Below are 20855 nucleotides of genomic sequence, written 5' to 3' on the forward strand. Positions count from 1 at the left end.
CACTTTTCCAATGGCATCATGTGTAAAGCTCACCTTTGCTATTGGGGATCTGCAGTCCACTATGCACGATTATCAATTAGTTGAGCAGGAAAAAACCAACAAATTTGGAATCCTTTTGTTGTCTCCACCCTTTAAGGTTTTGCCTAAAAAGAACTTAATTTCAAAGAAACAAATGCTCGCCTTGTAGCATTGATATAAGCAAGGATTACAGTGCCAATCTCATAATCCACTTGAACACATGATATATTGTGGCAGGATTCAAAGAAGTTGTCTGTGTGCATTGCAAAGATGACACCAGCTCCTCCTGCATCTGATACGGTGGATAATGCTGTGAAGTATTGATCTGCTGGGTCATTGTCGCCTGCGAAACAGAGGACTATATTTCCTCTTGCTAGTGTGGAATTCAGAGATCCTGTATCACAACTGAGAGAAAGAAACTGAGAGAGAGAGAGAGAGAGATTTTATAAGCTTCCTTGTAGTTACTCTCCCTAAGATGTATTGGGGCTCAAACTTAGGTATGGATTGTCACAAAAACCTTCTATATGTTTGAAAATATCATGATTTTTTAGTGATTTATTCAAAAGCTGATATTTTGTAAAAAGTCATATTTTTAGAGTATTGCATTTTCTTTGTGATATTAACATGATTAAAACATTTGTATTGTATTTTTATGATTTTTGTATGTTTATATATGTTGATACGTTTCTGAGGTTTTCTCAAGAAAAAACAGATTGTTTAGAATATCACGAGATTTTCCCTCACCAAAACTTTCTTGAAATGAGATGTGGCATTGATATGGATTAACTTGTGGGCCGGGTTTGGGTCAATGATTTTTGCTGGGTACCTGTTGTAACATCTTTTTTGTTGGGTAATCAACCCGACCTGAGTATTTTGTATGTATTTTTAATTAAAATAAAATTTTAAAATATACCAGTTTGGGTATGAGATTATGTTTTTGTAAGCCCATAGAACCCGAACCCGGTTAATACTTTTATGAGCAGGTCCGGATCAACCCTGACCCAGCCCTTTGGAGCTCTTATTCAAACTTGGGTACTTGCTGCGGTTAATTGATAAATATTCAATGGCATAGGAAAAAGGATGGATGTACCTGGTTCTAGGGATGGCAGTGGACCGGGGTGGGGCGGGGGACAAGGTCTCCACCCCCGCCCCGTCTCTAAAATGTAACCTTCATCCCCCGGTCCACCCCCGTGACGGAGGAGACTTTGGACCTCCACCCCCGCCCCGTCTCAACATTTTAATCCCCGCCCCGTCCCCGTCCCCACCCCGCCCCCGCCCCCGCCCCCTATAATAAACCAATTCTCCAAAACAAAGTATGCCTATAGTTTTTAAGAAAAGATAAAATTAATGACACCTGAAGCTTCAAACAATACAATTGCCACCTTTAGATGGTAAATTAAATTATAATGGTGAAGGTATACTTTTGTCCTTGATTTGGGGAATTCATGAGAAAATGATGAAATTGGGATTCTTGTGAGTTCCCAAACAAAATAAAATTGTGGGGGGCAGAGCCTGTGGTGATGGTCGAATGATGGTTGCTGGCAAGAGTGAAGAATAGCAAACATGGTAGTGCTAAGGGCAAACAAAGCTAAAACAACTTAACAACAGAAACTTAATGAAGACTTATGAAATATTCAGAATAAAATTCTGATAGCTCTGATACTTCTAAGTTTCCTATTAAAATCATATAGTCATCACCATTCACAAGAATACCCACTTCATGTGATTACTGATAGTAGAATCATAGAAAATCCTCATAATGGGCAACCAAACAGTCACATTCCTCTAAATTTGATAGAAAAATAGAGAGAGCTGGGGAAGACATAGTTAACTCTAAGGACCTAGCCTGGAAACTGAAAAGTTGCAAATTAGAGAGAGCTGGGGAAGACATAGACTGATACAATGCAGAAATCTCATGATCTCATGCAGCCATTTGCTAAAATTTCTCCACATTACAATTATGAAGTCAGGCCTTGATATCCTTAGATAGACGAAAAAGTTTCTTTTGAACCCGGAGAGCCGCCCAATGCTCATCAGAAGGTTTATTCTAAGAATTAACAATAACTGTGAGAAAATCTGGCTCTTGAAGCCACCATTCTTCAAACGCAAAGCTCTTGATGGATTTAAAGTCATCCCCCAAATGAGTGATGATCTGCCCATGGTGCAAGATTGAGGGAGCAAGCAACACACACTTAACAGCGGGAATGAGGTCCAGTAAATTAGGAGTGACAAAGACCCTACAACACGGATGAGACCGCCTATTCGACCAAGAGAAGCACTCCCCGGTTAAAGGGATAGAGTATAGGAGATGTTGATGAACAAAGGCTTGGAAACCTTGCATAGAGAGATTAAGAATGACGAGGCTATTAGAGTCATGAATAGAAAGCAAACAATTAAAATCCTCCGTAATTAGGTGACATTCTGTGCTAGAAATAACAACCCTATCTAAATCATCCCAGAACGCGGACCTCATGACAGCGAGATTAGGGCCATAAACAACAGAAACCACTACCCTTCTACCAACTGCCTGCAAATTGAAAGAAACAGTCAGAGTGAAAAGACCCACGTCCAGTTGAGATAAATTTAAAGACTGCTTCCCCAAGATAAAGATACCTCCGACATGGTTGACCGCATACTTAAAGAAATAATCAGCTCTCCGCCAGATGCTAGAGGCAACCGTGAGCGGAATTATCTCTATTTTAGTTTCACATAAAGCAAGCAGGTTAGGCTTCTCCTCCCTAACCCAATTAGCAAAAAACAAGCATTTTGTGGGATAATTCAGGCCCCTAATATTTTAACAAACAATCTTCATGGAACAAAATCTGAAAAAAACCTGGGGCTGGTGAGACCAAGATGACCTTCTTGGAGACCTAGCATCGATAGCCAAAGCAATTGAGAAAGGCCTCCTCCTTCGCTGACCATTTATGATTTGCCAAACACCCCCAACACAAACAGACGACCTCGGGTGACCATTGAAAATGCCCATCTGCTACCGGAGTGGCAAAGAGAATCCCCAATAATAGCAGAGATATCTGAAATCATAGAATTCACGCCAGCAGTTATAGCTTGCAACTGCGATGAGGAGAGAGAGATATCCAGCAACTTAGTTGTGTCGACAACCTCAACATCCAGGGGATGCAGACTGGGACGCTGCCAAAGCAAATGCATAAACAAGTGGCTATCCTGACCCCACAATGGACTACCGAATGAGACACCATTTGGCAAAAGACCAAAAAGTTAGGGCAGATGAAAAAACCTCAAAGACATAAGGTGATAATAGAAGAGGACGCAGAACTGAGAAGCCAAGCACCATGCATCTAATTGCTAGGTTGGTTCTGGCATTAAACGCGATAAGATTGATAACCAAATAATTAGAACGTTTGGAGGGAAAAATAATAAGAGATGATGACAAAACTGTCATTTGCCCACCACGCACAAGCGTGCCCAACCGCGCCTCCAAGCTATTACGAGAAGGGGCACAATTAGAAGCAGACACCAGACCCCAAGCATGAGAAATAATTAGCAACTGAACTCCAGAAGAGAAAACATTGCTAGCAGGGCCAGATATTTGTGGGCCCACCCCTGAAAGAACTTTCGACAACGATGAGGGAAAAATCATCCTTTGCTCCCCACGAGCATGCCTACTCAACCGTGCCTCCAAGCCGCCTTGGGAATCAGCGCAATAAGAATTAGATATCGAGCTCCATGCAGGAGAAATAATGAGCGACAGATCTCCAAGAGAAGAAATAGTGCTGGCAGAGTCAGATTTTTGGGAGCCCACCCCTGACAGAACTCTCGACGGCTGGGAGATGCTATCATACACCAGAGATGGGGCTGGCATAACCGGAGCAGACGACAGAAAAGAAAACCCGATGTGTTGCGGTCGGACCAAGACCCAGATAGACCCAATCTTGACTGTATGGAATGAATTCACCGGCTTTTGAAGATTGTCAATCTGCACCCACGGTGAGAAGGATAATTGTCAGGGAGGTCGTTTAGAATTTTGACTTGCAGGATGACACCCCAACCCAGAAAAATCTTGAGTAACAAGAGTCTTCCCCGATGAATGGGGATGGGAGGTGCTTGATCGCCTTCGCTTTCAGACTGGGTAACGACGAGAGAGAAAAGATGAGTCGCACTTATGACAATCAAGGTGTTTTTGAAAGTTCAGAGAGAAACAAGCAGCACACCACCAATCTCCCTGCTTAGCATGACTCAACTGCGATCTGGAGCGAACAACGTGGAAGGAGCTTTGCCAAGGAGATGGGACATGCTGCCATCCCCGATCAGCAATTCATTTCGAAAGCTCATGGATGAAGAAAGGCAGAACAAGCATCACCTTAGCAGAGTACACTTTGAGAGGCTCCCACGTAACCGCTCATAGAAAATGCCTGACGTTCGAAAAACGAAGGGAGCCCGCATCTAAGCAAGATCAGAGGATCTCTGAAATCTTAGAGAAGAACCAATATTTGAGTCTGAAAGGCATGACAACATCGAATCCTCGGCGGCGTAGTACAAAGGCTGGACCCCAATCATTCACAACCTCCTTAATGAAATGGAGGGCTCGCTGGTTGACCCTCAACAGGAGATCAGAAGCAAGCCCCTAGAAAAAGCTCGATGAGGGGCACATAACAAAACCGCGAACATCCAGATAAAGAAGAGCGTCGATGGTGGAGCCTACGGATCTCCGAAAAAGGTAAAGAGACAAAAGAGAGATATGGAAATCAAATGGTTGGCTGACCCTACTTCCCTGCTTCGTCTCTACACAGATGCAAAGATTTTGGGGTGGTAAGAGACGTGGACTCTTGGTTGTCCCGAAAACATTAGCCAAGAACAAGGGATGTTTTACATGTTCAACCTATCTTGGCCTTCATCCATGGAAGGCAACAATTAGGTATTTTATTCATGAGATTGGGATACAATGAAACACTATACTTAACGTGAGGATACTCTCATATTTGGATGTTCTCATCCCACCAAATGAAAGATACTAGATAAGCCTGCCATAATGATCTCATAAGCTTTCCATGGTTATGGTGAACAGTTGGATCTACCAACTAGGAAGGTGATCCTAATGAGATCAGCCACCTTGTCACCCATAACGATTTCCTCAACTGTACGAACAAAACTCTCAATACTCTCTTCAAGTTGGGGTGTATATGTTATATGATGCAGCGCATGTAGGAGAACTCGAAGCAAACTTGATGAAGACATGTTCACGACAACTTAAATCAAGCACATAAGCCAAAATGCCTATTTTAAGTAAATTTAAAACTTACAAATTTTATTTTGGAGAAAATAAATATTATTTTTGGCCAAAATTTATTTTGTTAGAATCTATATAATACTTGGATTTTTTTAAATTTTTTTAGCTTAAAACTAATATTTTTCTGTTTTTCATTAAATCATCAAATCCAGATTTAGGTCAAGTGGTTGTTAAGATCCATTTGGGCTACTGAAAGGTGTAGTGAGTTTTTGGGTATATTTTTAGTTTGGATATAGATATTTAATACTTTATGTGAATTTTGATCTCATTGGATTACCAAAACTAGTTGTTGTGAACCAAGAAAGGATATTTGGGTCCATATGTGGTCGTTGGACCTTGGATTTGTTTTGATTGGGTCCAAAGAGCGGCAACCCTAGTCCCCAAACAAGGAAAGATGTTAGGGCTTCTTTCCTTCTTTTTAAAATCCCTAAAACATGGAAGAAAGCATAGTTGTGTTTTGTGAAGAAGAAACACTTAAAGTGTTGTGTGTGTGGTGTAGAGATGCCCTCCACTCCTTCTTCTTACTGGCCTTCGGAGCTGTGAGAGCTATCATTCCTCAATCGAGCATGGATTCATAGCTGACTTGTTCAAGTGTTGTGGATGCCCTGGACGTGAATCGATTCTTGACCAGCAAAGTTTTCGCTAGAGCTAAGTGAGTTTATGTCTTTTCTCTGTCCATTGAATGTCATTTTAGTGTCTAATTTTCTTGAATGATCAAATCAAATGAACTTTTATTGGAGTAACTGTATTCTTGTGAAAATATGAAATCTGAAATATGTTTGAGAATGTTGGTTTAATAAAACTTGATTGGACAGATGTTCAACTTCTTGATTTAATGATTTCGTTCATGATGAGGTTGCGCCAAAATTGATCAAACGTTAGATTTGATCTTCGAGTTGGTTGCAGGTAGTTCGAGATCTTCGAGTTCATGCAATTGAGCTTCATGGACTAACAACATGCTCAGACGGTCTTAAGGAGTGATGGGGTATTCTCTAGCTTTTAGAGTTCTTAAAGAGTTGTATTCAGTCATAGGAAGCCCCACAAAGATATGCATATGAAGGTCCTCGTTGAAAAACAGGTTTCCCTGTCATAACAAGTTGATAAGCTATGCTTTCGTCTTTATGAAAATAACCTGTGATATTATCTCAACCGTTTTTTAGGTTTTGTAACTGAGACTTTAGTTGTTGTACCTTGGCTTTTGAATGAGCAACATACATTTTTCTCAACCTATTCCACATAGGTGGTTAACCCCACAACTTGATAATGTATAGTCTTAGTTAACGAAGACATGATCCATCTTAGCAGCAGCTGATCCATACATTCTTACTTAATGTATTTAAGGTTTTTCTCGACCTCTTTTTTAGGTACACTCAAATACTCATTGAGATAGTATTTTGTTCAATCTACAAACCCCATAAGATTATAGTTTTTCAACAATGAGATAAATTGTGATTCCCACAAAAAGAAAGTTATTCATAGACAGCTTCACAGACAAAAAATATTGCAGGCCTGTAAAAGTTGTAAGCAAGTAAAAATGATCATTCAAACTTGTGATGATGCTGATTTCTATAGTCATAGATATTAATTTTTGAAGAGAGGACACTGAGCCTGATGAGAATCAAGAACATTGGGTGAATGCGCTTTAGCGGATCATGGGATCATATAAACACTGATACCATAATAAAGTTAATGCATGCACACATATACTCACACGTGAACACGATTTTAACGTGGTTTGATCAAGCACAAGTCCACGTCCATGAAGAAAAAAACCTATTTTCTCTCTCTCAACATTTTTGAGGGAGGGGAGAGGTTCCTTTGCATAGATAGTTATATGAAGAGTTGTATGTGCTTTAAGATTACAATCCTTTTCAGGATGAACCTCCACTTCATTTAAATTTACATTAGGAGTCTTCATGAGTCCATTTGCATTGGTTTGATCATCAGGGGTCTTTATTAGTCCACTTATAATGGCCACTTGAGAAACCGTGGGGTCCATTGGACTTGTACCCCATATCTCCTTAAGAAGCATGAAAAAGACATTTACTTGTCTGAAACAAACAAGAGAGAAGATGTTGTGTAACTAATTATATTTAATTTTATTATCATAAGTGGGGAAAATAAGCATGGTTCCTTGCTAGCACTTCAATAATCCTTTGTTTGGATATTTAAGTATCAGATCGATGTTCAACTCCACCTCTTAAGTATATTTGTAACAGATCCAGATTCAAATCTAAAACATTAAATCTGAATCAAGGCCGAATCCAACTTGCTTGAACACCTGACTTGCTCAACTCTTCACTTATCATACTCATCAGCTTGTTTTTTATCAATACCACCTAGTTTGAATCATTCTTTATTTATAAGATGACACATCTTACCTTCTTCTGTTAAAAAAAAATAAGTAAATAAATAAATACCCGTTAATAAAGTCACTATGGTCATCTCCAAGTAGGGCTGGTCAATGAGTAGAATGAACCGAATAGAAAGTGTTCAAGCTTGAGTCATTCTTGTAGTGAGGTGAACCGAGTTCAAGCTCACAGTGAGCCCAAGTTAAATGAGCAGAGCTTGAGCTAGCTCATTAACAAACTCCTATTTTCATAAATTGTATGTGACATGATAAAACCTTCTAACATAGTAAATAAATCATGCAGTTAGATCTACCATTTATTGGTTAGATCGATACAAAAAGGAGTGTGTACCACCATATGGTATCATGATACAAAACCACCTTATATTTTCTTGAATATATTTATTACTAGTTAATAATTATACAAGCCCGAACACTCATTGTTTGTATTCAGCTGGCCAAATTTACTTCATGAATTTGACTTTTGAAACTATTATGATTTTAACACAATATTTGCAAAGGCCTATATCATACCAAAAGGCATTTGTATATTTATTGATGCTTTTATGTATAATGGTATTTCTTAGAAAGAAAATGGGTCGGTGCTAAATCAATTTAGTGCTAAACCGTGTGCTAAATGGTTTTTTGGGTCTTCTCTGGAGCTTTTTATGCAGTTCCGGCCCCATAAATGTGTTGGGCATGGTCGATTTACTAAGAATCCACACCTGGATCATGTGTTTTCGACGAAAAAAATGATGTTTAGAGCCTCAAAAATTTACAAAGATTTTGGACCGTTGATTTTTCAAACTTTATAAAAACCCACAAATCAAGTGCTTCAAGAGCTGGTCCCTCTAAAATCAAGTACATAGATCACATCTGTATGGTTAGAATTTAAAAGTAAAATGAAAAAGCCTGAAAAACCCATTTATAGCAAGCGGTTTAGCACATACCCATAAGTAATCTTCAAAACATAACAAAATTTTTGGTCGCCATGATTTTAAACCAAATTGGAATCCAATTTCTAATCGGATTCAGTTTTCTTAACCAAATCTGACTAATTAGATTTGGAATCGGATCGAATATTGGATATACCCGATCTGTTGACATCTCTGGGTTTACCAATAGATAGCTCGAACTGGGTCCTAACTAGGGGTGTGAATAGGTCAGGTTTGACCCAAACCCGACCCGTACCAAACCCTATAGGGTCAGGATAATTTGGTGATAAACAAGGAGGTCCTATTAGAATCCAGGTGAGATCCAAAGGATCCTAATAATATACAGATCAGGGTATGGTTTATGAAATTTCAAACCAGACCTGAGCCCGACCCGAGTTCCCGAATGAGATCAACGACTTTTCAATGTAAAAATAAAAATAAAATATATTATTTTACCAAGTATGGTCCGGGTCTGATTTATCTAATCCTTATAAAGTACTGCTATGGTTTCTGATTGGACTCAAGTCCGGACTTGTTATCAGCCTCTTAAATCAAATCTGGGTTTGGTGAGACCTGGGTCCGGACTTAACCACTAAAAAGAAGTCATCGTCGTCGTCGATTCTGCCTCGCCGACGATGGCCGAGAAACGAGCGCCGTTGGATCTGAACTCGCTCCTCCAGTTGCAGAGCATCGATGAAGAAGGCGAAGACGGAGCCGTCCCCCACCGGACCGTCGACGACATCCTCAACGACTCCGGCGATTCCTCCTCCTCCTCCTACTCTTCGTCCTCTCCTTCCTCGCCTCGTTCGGAGCTTCCCTTTCTCCCTCTCTTCCCTCCCAAACAGGACCCCAAAACCCTAGAAATCTCTACGCCGGGAGCTGATTCCGCGGCCGATCCGGAGGTTCCGACTGCCGAGAGCCCCAAGTCGGACAGATCGGAGGACAAGACCAGCGTGATCAGCGTGCCGCGCTCGGTTTTCTCGGAGTCGCGGCTCGGTTTCTTGAGAAGGAACCCTGGGGATGGAGAATTATCCGGGCGGATAGCGCCCGGAAGGGGAAATTCGCCGCTGCCGTCGCTATTCGGAGGGATCAAGCCGAACCCTAGGCCAGGTAACGCTCTCGCTGCGGCCGCTGCCGCTTCGAGGTCGATCCCGACTCCGCACGCCGCTGCGATCAAGTTCAGGAGAAGTTCATTAGAGAAAGATGGTCCCGGAGGACAATGCTTTGTCTGTAGCAGTGGGAGAAGAAGAAAAGGATCAATCTGGAGGAGGTACTGAAGAATCGGCGCCTCCCGAAGATTCTTTGGGTCGTAAGGGAGCCGATTCCGCTCTCCTTGACCGGAAAATTGATGGTGAATATGCGAATCGCAGCAATGGGGAAGAAGTTGTCGAGACTTCTTTGAACGAGAGTGAAGATCATGGAATGCTAAATGGAGAGGTTCTTGATGCTTCAGCTTTGGCACCAGTAGAGGAGTTGGATCAGAATGGTGAAATCGATGTCATGAACGATTCACGCTCGGTGAGTGAGACCGTGGAGGAACGAACCTTCATGGATACACCGATAGAACGGTTGGAATCTGTTCAAATGGATGAGATCTCGGTACAACCTGAGAGTGAATTCCGATCAGAGGTGACAATTACGAATTTATCTAATGCTGAAGAGGGAGAAGTGGAGCCTGTGGAAGGCGTTTCAAGAACAGATGCCGAGGAATTTGCAGACGACAAATCCGTTCTATCAGACAGTAAGAAATCGTCGAAACCGAAGGGTAAGAAATTGAAATCATCGATGAAGCCACTTGAGTTGGCCGAAGAGCTTGAGAAGAAGAACGCGTTCTCGGGGTTGCACTTGGAAGAAGGCGCTGCAGCTCAGCCCATGAGGCTTGAAGGTATTCGAAGAGGGCCCCCAGCAGTCGGGTACTTGCAGATATACACTGACAATGCTATTACTCATGCCATCTCTTCACAGGCATTCAGGCGTGACCGTGGCTCGCCTCAATCACTGGCAGTTCATATGAACTACATTGCTGTGGGTATGTCAAAAGGAACCGTTCTTGTTATGCCCAGCAAGTACTCTCCTCACAGTGCCGATAACTTGGATTCAAAGGTAGCTATTGTTTCATCATTGATAATTATATCAACGCTAATCATATTGGAACACTGTACGTCAACCTTAGTTACAGTAGAAGACATGAACATGGACATAATTGGATCTTTGGAAAGCGTTTGAGGATTAGCTGATCTGTGTGCTTGATTACTTGCTACTTGGTAGCTCACTGTTCTTGATTATCTATATCACATGGAACTCCTAATAGCCATCAGTGTCGATTCTGGCACTTGGTTGCACTGATCCTGACACTGGACACTTTTGTATCCTCCTTTTTACAGTTCATTTAGCACCTTTTGCAAATGCACCTTTATTTTTTGGGGGGATTTAAACATTTTTACAATTAATTTTCAGCTGAAATTACAAGTAATTTTGTGACTTTGCTTTGGCCATTTCTTCATGCTTTTATTCTATGTAGTTAAAATCCTGCCTAGGCCACCTAGGGTAGGGATGCAAACGGACTGAATTCAGGTAGACAAAATTCTGATTTTAGCTGTTCCTACCCGATTCGGATCCTATTTTTTTATGTATTTAGCTGATCCAAATCTGATCAGGTTTGCATCCCTAGGCAGAAGTCTACTGCCTAGGAGAGCTGGGGGAAGGGCATGAGGTTGGTATTTTACATTTGTTTTTATACTATTTAAAACACTATAATCATGCTTTCTTTGAGTATTTTAAAATATTTAAGTTTTTCAGTATTTTTTATTTTTATGTTTTTATATCTTTATTTTAAATAACTTTATTCTTTTGTGCATCTCTAGGTGACGTAGCTAAACAAATATTTGTTTGGATCAAATTGAATGTTAAAAATGTAATTATTTTTAAATTGTTTAGATTCATTCATAATTTTTTTTAAGTTTTAGTTGTTTAGCTTCATAAACTATGTTAAATATGTATTTTATATTGCTTTTAAGAATTTATTGTAATTTTTTAATTTTTTATTCTTTCTTTTTGGGCCCTGACTAGGCTGACTAGTCAGCCTAAGCACTGACTAGGCCTTTTAGGGGGGCTGATGCCTAGATGCTGACTAGCGCTTTTGACTTCTTAGCTTTAGTTTGATTCATCAAAGAAAGAAATATTAGTATCTTTATTGATTTTTAGTCTCACACATTGTGTTGCTGTTGATGCCCTGTCAACTTGAGCATTCTATCTAGATGGAAACCATAGGCACAACCTTTATCTACCCAATCTGAACACATATATGTGTGCAGCTTGATTTATTTGTAAAAAATCACACTTTGAATTGTGTTGTTTCAACTGAAAACCCTAGAAACAAATGGAAAATTAAATTTTAAAATATTGAAAGATTTGAAAAATGTAAAAGTTGCAAAATCGTGATTCTGAATTTGTTGACATTGTTTGTTAAAACATTTAATATATTCCTACTAAGTGCCACTCTTAGGCGTTGCCTAGCATCAAGGCTAGCTAGGCACTTGACTAGGGCCTGTATCACCTAGGCGCATTTTAACTACAGAGGTGTATAAATTTGAAGTTCAAACATCTGTGTGTGTGTGTGTGTGACAGATAAGCATTGAAAACTTATACGTAATCATTGGATTACTTGACATAGATAATGATCACAAGGTTTTCACGAAAAGAGAGGGAGAGTGATTGGCAAATATTTTTCATTTAGTCGCTTAGGTTGGTTTGGGAGATAAGACTCACAACGTCTCCAGGTACCATTGTTTGACATACTGTCATATCTCTCTCTAGCTAATGTAGTTGGTTTGGGAGATAAGACTCACAACGTCTCCAAGTAACGTTGTTTGACATACTGTCATATCCCTCTCTAGGTAATTGATTTTTTAAAGTATCTATGATGTTAAGTAAAATACCATCTTGATTTGTCTAGCACTTTGTGTGGTTGCTGTCCTGTCTCTTTTCTACTGTTCTATCAATGTTTCTGCTGTTAGTTGGTCTCCAATTCTGGCAATTTTAAGAAATGTTAATTGGCCTTAGGTGTTTATGCTTGGTCCTCAAGGTGAAAAATCCCATTCACCTGTCACTTCCATGTGCTTCAGTCAACAAGGGGATCTGCTGCTGGTAGGATATGGAAATGGTGGCCTAACAGTTTGGGATGTTCAGAAAGCATCTGCAGCTAAAACAATAGGAGAACATACCTCACCTGTTGTACACACACTGTTTCTTGGGCATGATTCATAACTCACTCGTCAGTTTAAAGCAGTTAGTGGTGATTGTAAGGGGCTTGTTCTTTTACATACCTTCTCAGTGGTTCCTTTACTCAATCGTTTCACTGTCAATACTCAGGTAAATTTAATTTCACTCTAAAAATCCTATGGCAGTAAAGTTTTGTTTTGGCTAGTTGTTTTTTTACTTAGATCACTTGTGTGCATTGAGAATTTCACTTTGTTGCCTTGCAGTGCCTTCTTGATGGTCAGAGGACAGGAATCGTTTTATGTTCATCTCCTGTCCTGGCGGATGAGTTCCATTGTGGTGCTTTGGCAACTGGGCATGGCAGTGCTACAGTTTCTCCTGGTGGTATTGGTGGCATGATGGGGGGTGTTGTTGGAGGTGTCGTTGGGGGAGAAGCAGGATGGAAGCTCTTTAGTGATGGTTCTTCTCCAGAGGAGGAAGGTGTGGTTATATTTGTCACTCACCAAACTGCTCTGGTGGTATGAAACCTTCCTAATTTTGGCTAGCCAATCATACATGTTTATGTTTCTTAAAATTTTATAAAGACACCATTCCCGTGATAGTTTTAGCTGAATGTGTCTTTCATGTAGGTAAGGCTCAGTCCAAGTTTAGAAGTCTATGCACAGTTTTCAAAGCCAGATGGTGTTCGTGAAGGCTCTATGCCTTACACAGCATGGAAGTGTGTGATTAGCTCCCAAATATCCTGTCCTGGTAAGATTACATGCACGTGGTTGTCTAATTTCTATATGTTACATAAAGGGAAAAAATTGTGTTGATGCAGAAGAATTGGATAAGGCTTCATTGCTTGCAGTCACATGGGATCGAAAAGTACTTATAGCAAAGTTGGTAAAATCAGAACTAAAAACATTAAAAGAGTGGTTAATTGACAGTTCATCGGTTGGTGTGGCATGGTTGGATGATCGGGTAAGTATAGATGTTCGGATTTCTTTTGTCACATGCAAGGCTGACATTAACAGTTGTGAGCATCTTTCTTTGTTTATTGATATCACCATGGTCATTACTGTCTTAGATGGGTCCTTGCTAAGAAATATCTTACATGGATAAAAGTAAAACTGAACACTGCACAACAATTTATTACAGATGTTGGTGGTGCTGACTTTGAAAGGGCAGCTCTGTCTGTTCACAAAGGAAGGAACCAAGCTCCATCGAACTAGTTACATTGTAGATGGGTCTGCGGGAGATGATATGATTGCGTATCATACTCATTTGACAAATGTTTTTGGGAATCCTGAGAAAGCTTTCCATAATTTTGTAGCAGTAAGAGGTGCAACTATATATATACTTGGGCAGACACATCTTGTTGCTTCTAGACTTCTTCCTTGGAAAGAACATGTTAGTCTTCCAAAAGGCTGGTGATTGGACGGGCGCATTGGACATGACAGTGAAACTATATGATGGCCATACACATCTTAGAAAACAAAGGATTCGATAATGAACCCATAAATGCACACTTAAGGTGCAAATACACAAACCCACCAAGGGACAACCAAAAGCACATAAAGTGCTAAACCCATAAACTTACAAAGGGGTTAAGCCAAAAGGCTAAAAGAATATCTCTTTATTATGAATAATAGGGTACAAACTCTTTTTACAATGGAGCTAAAGCTCCCTCAAGAATCATCAAAATACAAGGGGAAGACCCCTATTTATAACACCTTAGAGGAGCCACATATGGGGCTCCCAGGAGTCGTTGGGAGCCCCCAACGGTCATATTTGTGACCGTTGGGGGCTCCCCAATGACACTTTTGGGGAGCCTCCCTAGGTGGCGCAAACCACAAGAAGAATAAAATAAATAAAAATAAAAATAATATTTCAAATGGAATATGCGTAAAAATAAGTGAAATGACTAAACTACCCTTATGGCTAAGAATAGAGAAATATATATTTTATATATATAATTAGGAAGATACGTATACATATATATCATATATGTATCATCCTTTATATATGTAAAATATATATATAATTACAATGATTGAAGAATACATTTTAACACCTCCCCTCAAACTTTTCGTGGGGGAACGAAAAGATTGAAGAATACAAGAGGAAGAATCTAAAGGCTCCAAGAGTCTTTAGTAAGGATGTCATTGAAATTTGCAAAAGTCTTCCTTCAATTGTCTTTAATGGTGAGCACCTTTCATGATCTATCCAAGGTACTTCTTTTCATCTCATCTTCAAGATCCTGTAGAACAAACCAAAAAAAGGTTCAAGCAAAATATATCTTTGCACTTTAATCAAGTGAAATATTCCAAACAAGATGAATCAATTCAAATTATATCAGATGATTCATCCAAGAAACAATGGTGCAAAAAGATATAAAAGCATAATTATTTTATTTAAAGCACATGATTCGTCAGGACAAGATAATTACTTATGCATGCAAAATGATTTTAGAAGACCAACTTTCAAAATCATATACTTATAAAATAATGAGAAAATTTTAAAGTGTATACGAAAATGTATAATAAGAATGTTTAATGCATTCACACGATTCAATAATGAACAAACAAGAGACCACAATGAGGAACATTGAGATAGTTCATGAAGGAACAACATAAAGAGCCTTCAAAGAGCCAACACATAAGAAAATATATGAATCTTAATCAAGTGAGAGCTTAAAAAACCATTATGAGCATATGTATATTGAATCAACACTTAAAAGAGTCATTAATAAACATGCTCCAATCATACTTTAATCAAGTAATATTACTTGAGCTTACAAGATAGGAAAACAAGTGGTTATTGATTTGAGCAATTTTCTTGAAGGCGATTTCACAAAGGAAATGCTCAAGAGCATATGATAAAAGAGAATGTATAAAACACAAGAGTTCAAAAGTTTTAAGTCCACTTATGAGACAGAACAATCAAAATATATTCTTTGATTTGAACACGTGCACATAACAATTATGCTATAAAATAAACATGAGTTTGAAAATCTCATATTAAAACCAAATTTCAAATTCCCACAAATATGAAATTTTATAAATCTCAACAATAGTTTATCCACTACAAGCAATCACCTTATTAGACCTCCAAAAACCCTACAAATCAAGTGTATAAGTTACTAGAACAAGAACATAAACATAAACATAATGCCACTAAAGGCCAAAGACACACACAAAAGTGTGTATAAACACATCTTATCTACATGTAATAATACTTGAAATGAGTGTATCAACGACTAACACAAGAGAATAAACGCCAACATGGACTAAAAACATCTTTTGTCTACATAAAATAACACTCAAAATCAAGCATGTTTAGCTACTATAACAAAAGTACCAAGCTAACCATGGACTAAAACACACACGAAGGTGTGACAATACATCTCTTGAATAATTAAATTTGATATCTATACAAGCACTTTGACTAATTCATGACTTGAATTAGAGGATTTGGTCACCATGAGTTCAGTTTGCTACTACCTAAGGTTCCTAAAATGGCTAATCATATATGCTAGCTTGTTTTAAAAGTTTTAATTCCCTCTCTAACAAATCCATAAATGTAAAACAGGGATATATGTGCATATTGAAAGTTTACAGAATGCTCAATATCAACATAAATAAGCAATTTTCTCATGTATAAAACTATGTAGGAAATATATTAATGGCACAACTATAAAAAGACTACTAATATTTGAATATGTATAATGCTTGTTCACATAACAAATGGATGATGAAACCTAAATGTGACTTCCCATAGGCACAGTTGACCCGCCATATATAGTGAGAATCATTTCTTTAAAATATTTTGCTAGAATAAGTTGATAACACAGGGTGAACAGTAGTTCGAACAACATGGCGATTTTATTCTATGGATTTAAATGCTTTTTTATCTTTAAATTATTTTTATTTTGAGTAAGTTACAAAATCTGGGGGTAACCCTTGTTAAAATATATGTACTTATATATTTCGAAACTATAATTTGAAACTCAAAAAACAAATTTCAAACATCCCAAAACTCGCCCGAGTCAGGCCGAGTCAAGCCCAAGTTTTGGCAAACCGAGTTTGCCTTGCCGGGTTGACTCGCTGGAGGGGCGAGCCGAGCAGAGTCAGCCGAGTCAACGAGTTGACTTGGAGAGTTTTAAAACAATGGATATAACCATTTCAGTGCCATAAAATATTGAGAAGCAACAACAAAACAATGAGTGTGATACTCATTATCAAGTCTATTGAACAAATTTGGATCAATTTCCATTTCATGATTTACAACTCTGGTTTTGCAACATTTGACACCTGTTGTTCCAGCTCTGGTACATTGGAGATGTGCAAAGTTTTATGAAGAGCAAGATGCACCTAAGATCTTGTTTTAATATTTTGCTGTCAGATTTGCTGCATTTGCCAAGCTCCAACCATACATTGCTTAATTGTAATTTTTTTCAAAACCCGAGTTTCTTTTAAGATGTTCAGGACCCCAAATGAAGATGGCTATTTCTTCAAATATAGATACTATCAGGAAGGTTGTTTGTGAAATAAAAAATGCTTCCGAGGCTACCATTTCCTTGTTTAAATGTTGTGTTTTTAGTTTTATTTACTGCTTATCCAGTTATTCTATTTCAGGTGCAGAGAACATAGATGTTATAGCAACTTCTTTATTCCACTGCAAGAACAAGTGCAATTATTATTTACTGAACTAACCAAAGTTGTATTTGATCGTGGAAATTTGTCAATGTGCATATGCGGGAAGCATTTCGAGGCTAGGAAACGTTTGAAAATTATACAATGTATATTGAATAACCTAACTCCGCCTGTGTATAACTGTTTAGTTATACACTGTCGGTCTCAAGCCGGAATAAAGGAGGAGGGTTGTGGTAGGCCAGTGACAGCCAGCATAAAAACTTAGGCATACCCTATGAATATGAACCAATATGAGAATTTTGTTGGGGCGTTCCCTACTGAGCGACGTGTTGTACTCTATAGGCCCGGAGGCAGTGATAAATATGCAAGGGTTACTAGGTCGTCACCTGGAAGCGACGCGCACCCGGGTGTGGTGTCAAATAGGCAAGGGTTCTCTCACTTTGTTGGACGGGTGGGGGTACAGAAGTTAGTCCAAGATCATAAAATTAGGTTAGCCACTTGAAACATAGGGTCTTTAACTGGTAAGTTGGTAGAGTTAATAGATGTTATGTGTAGGAGAAAGATTGATATTTTATGTCTACAATAGACCAAATAGGTAGGTGAGAAAGCAAAAGTGATAGAACCTTGGGGATATAAGATTTGGTATACAGGAATAAATAGGAATAGGAATGGAGTAGGGATTGTTATGAGTCGTGAGTTTATAGATAATGTAGTTGAGGTCCGTAGGAAGGGTGATAGGATTTTACTTATTAAATTAGTATTAGGTACGGATATTATTAATATTATTAGTGTTTATGCACCTCAAGTAGGTTTAGATGATTCCATTAAGCGTCAATTTTGGGAAGATTTAGATGGAGTAGTACAAGAGATATCTTATACAGAAAAGTTTTTCATCGGCGGTGACCTTAATAGACATGTAGGCATTAGTAGGGATGGATTTGAGAGTATCCATGAAGGCTATGATATAGGAGAATGAAACGAAAGTGGAGAAAGGATTTTAGATTTTGGTTTGTCCTATGGTATGATATTAGCAAACACTTGGTTTAGGAAGAGGGAGTCTCACCTAGTAACATTTAAAAGTGGGGTTAATACGAGTCAAATAGATTTTTTCCTACTTAGAAAGAGAGATAGGGGTTGTTGCATCGATTGTAAGGTTATACCGGGAGAAAGTGTAACTACACAACATAGAGTCTTAATTTTAGATCTTAGAATTAGACAATGCCGCAAAAGGGATAGACATAGGATAGCTCCTAGAATTAAGTGGTGGGCTCTGAAAGGAGCTAAACTAGGAATGTTTGTAGAACAGGTAGTTAACGAAGTTGATTGGTGTCTCGAGGAGGATTCAGAATCAATGTGGAGTAAGATAGTGGGTGGCATGAGAAAGGTGGCTAAGGAGGTATTGGGTGAGTATAAAGGTGGTGTACCGCTAGGTGAAGATACATCATGGTGGAACGATGATGTCAAATTAGCTATTAAGGTTAAAAGAGAGTGTTATAGAAATCTAAGTAAGAGTCGTGATAATGGGAATTTGGAGAAGTATATGATAGCAAAGAAGAAAGCTAAAAAAGTAGTTTGAAACGCGATGAATAAGGTATATAAGGAGGTTTATGACAAGTTGGATACCAAAGAGGCCGAGAATGATATTTATAGGCTTGCATAGATGAGATATAGGAAATTGAGGGATCTGGGTATGATTAAATGTATCAAAGATGAAACGCAAAGGGTTTTAGTCAAAGATGAGGAGATTAAGGAGAGATGAAAAGATTATTTTGATAAGCTATTTAATCGAAGTCATGCTCAAGATCTTGGAGACTTCTTCATTCATTTTCATGTGATGAATCGTGACTTCATGCGCAAGATTCAAAAGAAATAAATTGCAGAGGCTTTGAAAAAAATGAAATCAAGAAGGGCAGTTGGCCCAGATGGTGTACCTATCGAGGCTTGAAAATGCTTGGGAGAGAAAGATTTAGAATGATTGACAAATCTTTTTAACAAGATTTGGCGGACAAATAAGATGTCTAATGAGTGGAGGAAGAGTACTTTGGTGCCTCTATATAAGAATAAGGGTGATATACAAGATTGCACAAATTATCGTGGTATAAAACTCATGAGTCATACTATGAAACTTTGGGAGAGGGTGATTGAGTCTAGGTTGAAGAAGGTTGTCATGATATCAGAGAACCAATTTGGTTTTATTCCTGGACGATCAATTATGAAAGCTATACATCTTCTTAGACAACTTATTTAGAGAAATAGAGAGAGGAACAAAGATTTGCATATGGTTTTTATTTATTTGGAGAAGGCATACGATAGAGTACCTAAGGACGTTCTCTGGTGGACAATGATGAAGAAAGGTGTTTCTCTCAAGTACATTAGTATAATTAAAGATATGTATGAAGGAGTAGTAACCAATGTCCGCACTTGTGGAGGGGTGACAATCAATTTTCCTATAACGGTTGGGTTACATCAAGAATCTGCTTTAAGCCCTTTCCTATTTGCTATAGTGATGGATGAGCTTACGAGATCAATTCAAGAAAATGGGTCGTGGTGTATGTTGTTTGCTGATAATATTGTTTTGATTGATGAGTCTAGAGCTGGGGTTAATGCTAAGTTAGAATTATGGAGACATACATTGGAAGCAAGAGGTTTTAAGTTGAGTAAGAGTAAGACAGAATATATGGAATGTCGGTTTAGTAAGCAACGAAGTAGTGATGAGAGTATAGTAAAGCTTGGTGAGCAAGAAATACCAGTGGATGATTGTTTCAAATATTTGGGATCTATCATTCAAAAGTATGGAGAAATTGATGGAGATGTAAATCATAGGATAAAGGTTGGGTGGATGAAATGGAAAAGTGCAACTGGAGTGTTGTGCGATCGTAGAATGCCATTGCGGTTGAAGGAAAAGTTTTATAGGATGACTATTAGGCCCGCTTTGCTATATGGTACGGAATGTTGGGCTGCCAAGAGACATCATATTCAAAAAATGAGTGTAGCTGAGATGCGTATGCTTAGATGAATGTGTGGAAATACAATAAAAAAATAAGATTCGGAACGAGGAGATACATAAGAAGGTAGGCGTTGCACCCATTGAAAATAAGATGAGAGAGAATCATTTACGGTGGTTTGTACATATTCGGCGAAGGCCTAATGATGCTTCAGTTAGAAGGATGGAAAATGGGAAAATATATTAGTTAAAAGAGGTCGGGGTAGGCCTAGGAAGACTTGGATGAAGATGATAGGAAAGGATATGAATGCTTTGAACCTCACTGAGGACATGGCATCAGATAGAAATGATTGAAGGAGAAGGATTCATGTGGAAGACCCAGAATGATTTTCTTTTTTGGTTTATATCGTCGACCCCAATTGTTTTGGGATGAAGGCGTAGTTGTTGTTGTTGTTGTATATTGAATAACCCTTGGAAGGTTCTACAT

The 20855-nt window shown here is 38.7% G+C and overlaps 1 pseudogene; it reads left to right on the forward strand.

Annotated features, from left to right (window-relative positions):
* Nucleotides 1–9204: 9204 nt before the first annotated feature.
* Nucleotides 9205–14279, forward strand: LOC149840098 (uncharacterized; annotated as a pseudogene).
* The last annotated feature ends 6576 nt before the right edge of the window (nucleotides 14280–20855 follow it).

The sequence above is a fragment of the Nuphar pumila genome, chromosome 4, assembly GCF_984573655.1.
Source record: "Nuphar pumila chromosome 4, dmNupPumi1.hap1.1, whole genome shotgun sequence".
Classification (NCBI taxonomy): domain Eukaryota; kingdom Viridiplantae; phylum Streptophyta; class Magnoliopsida; order Nymphaeales; family Nymphaeaceae; genus Nuphar; species Nuphar pumila.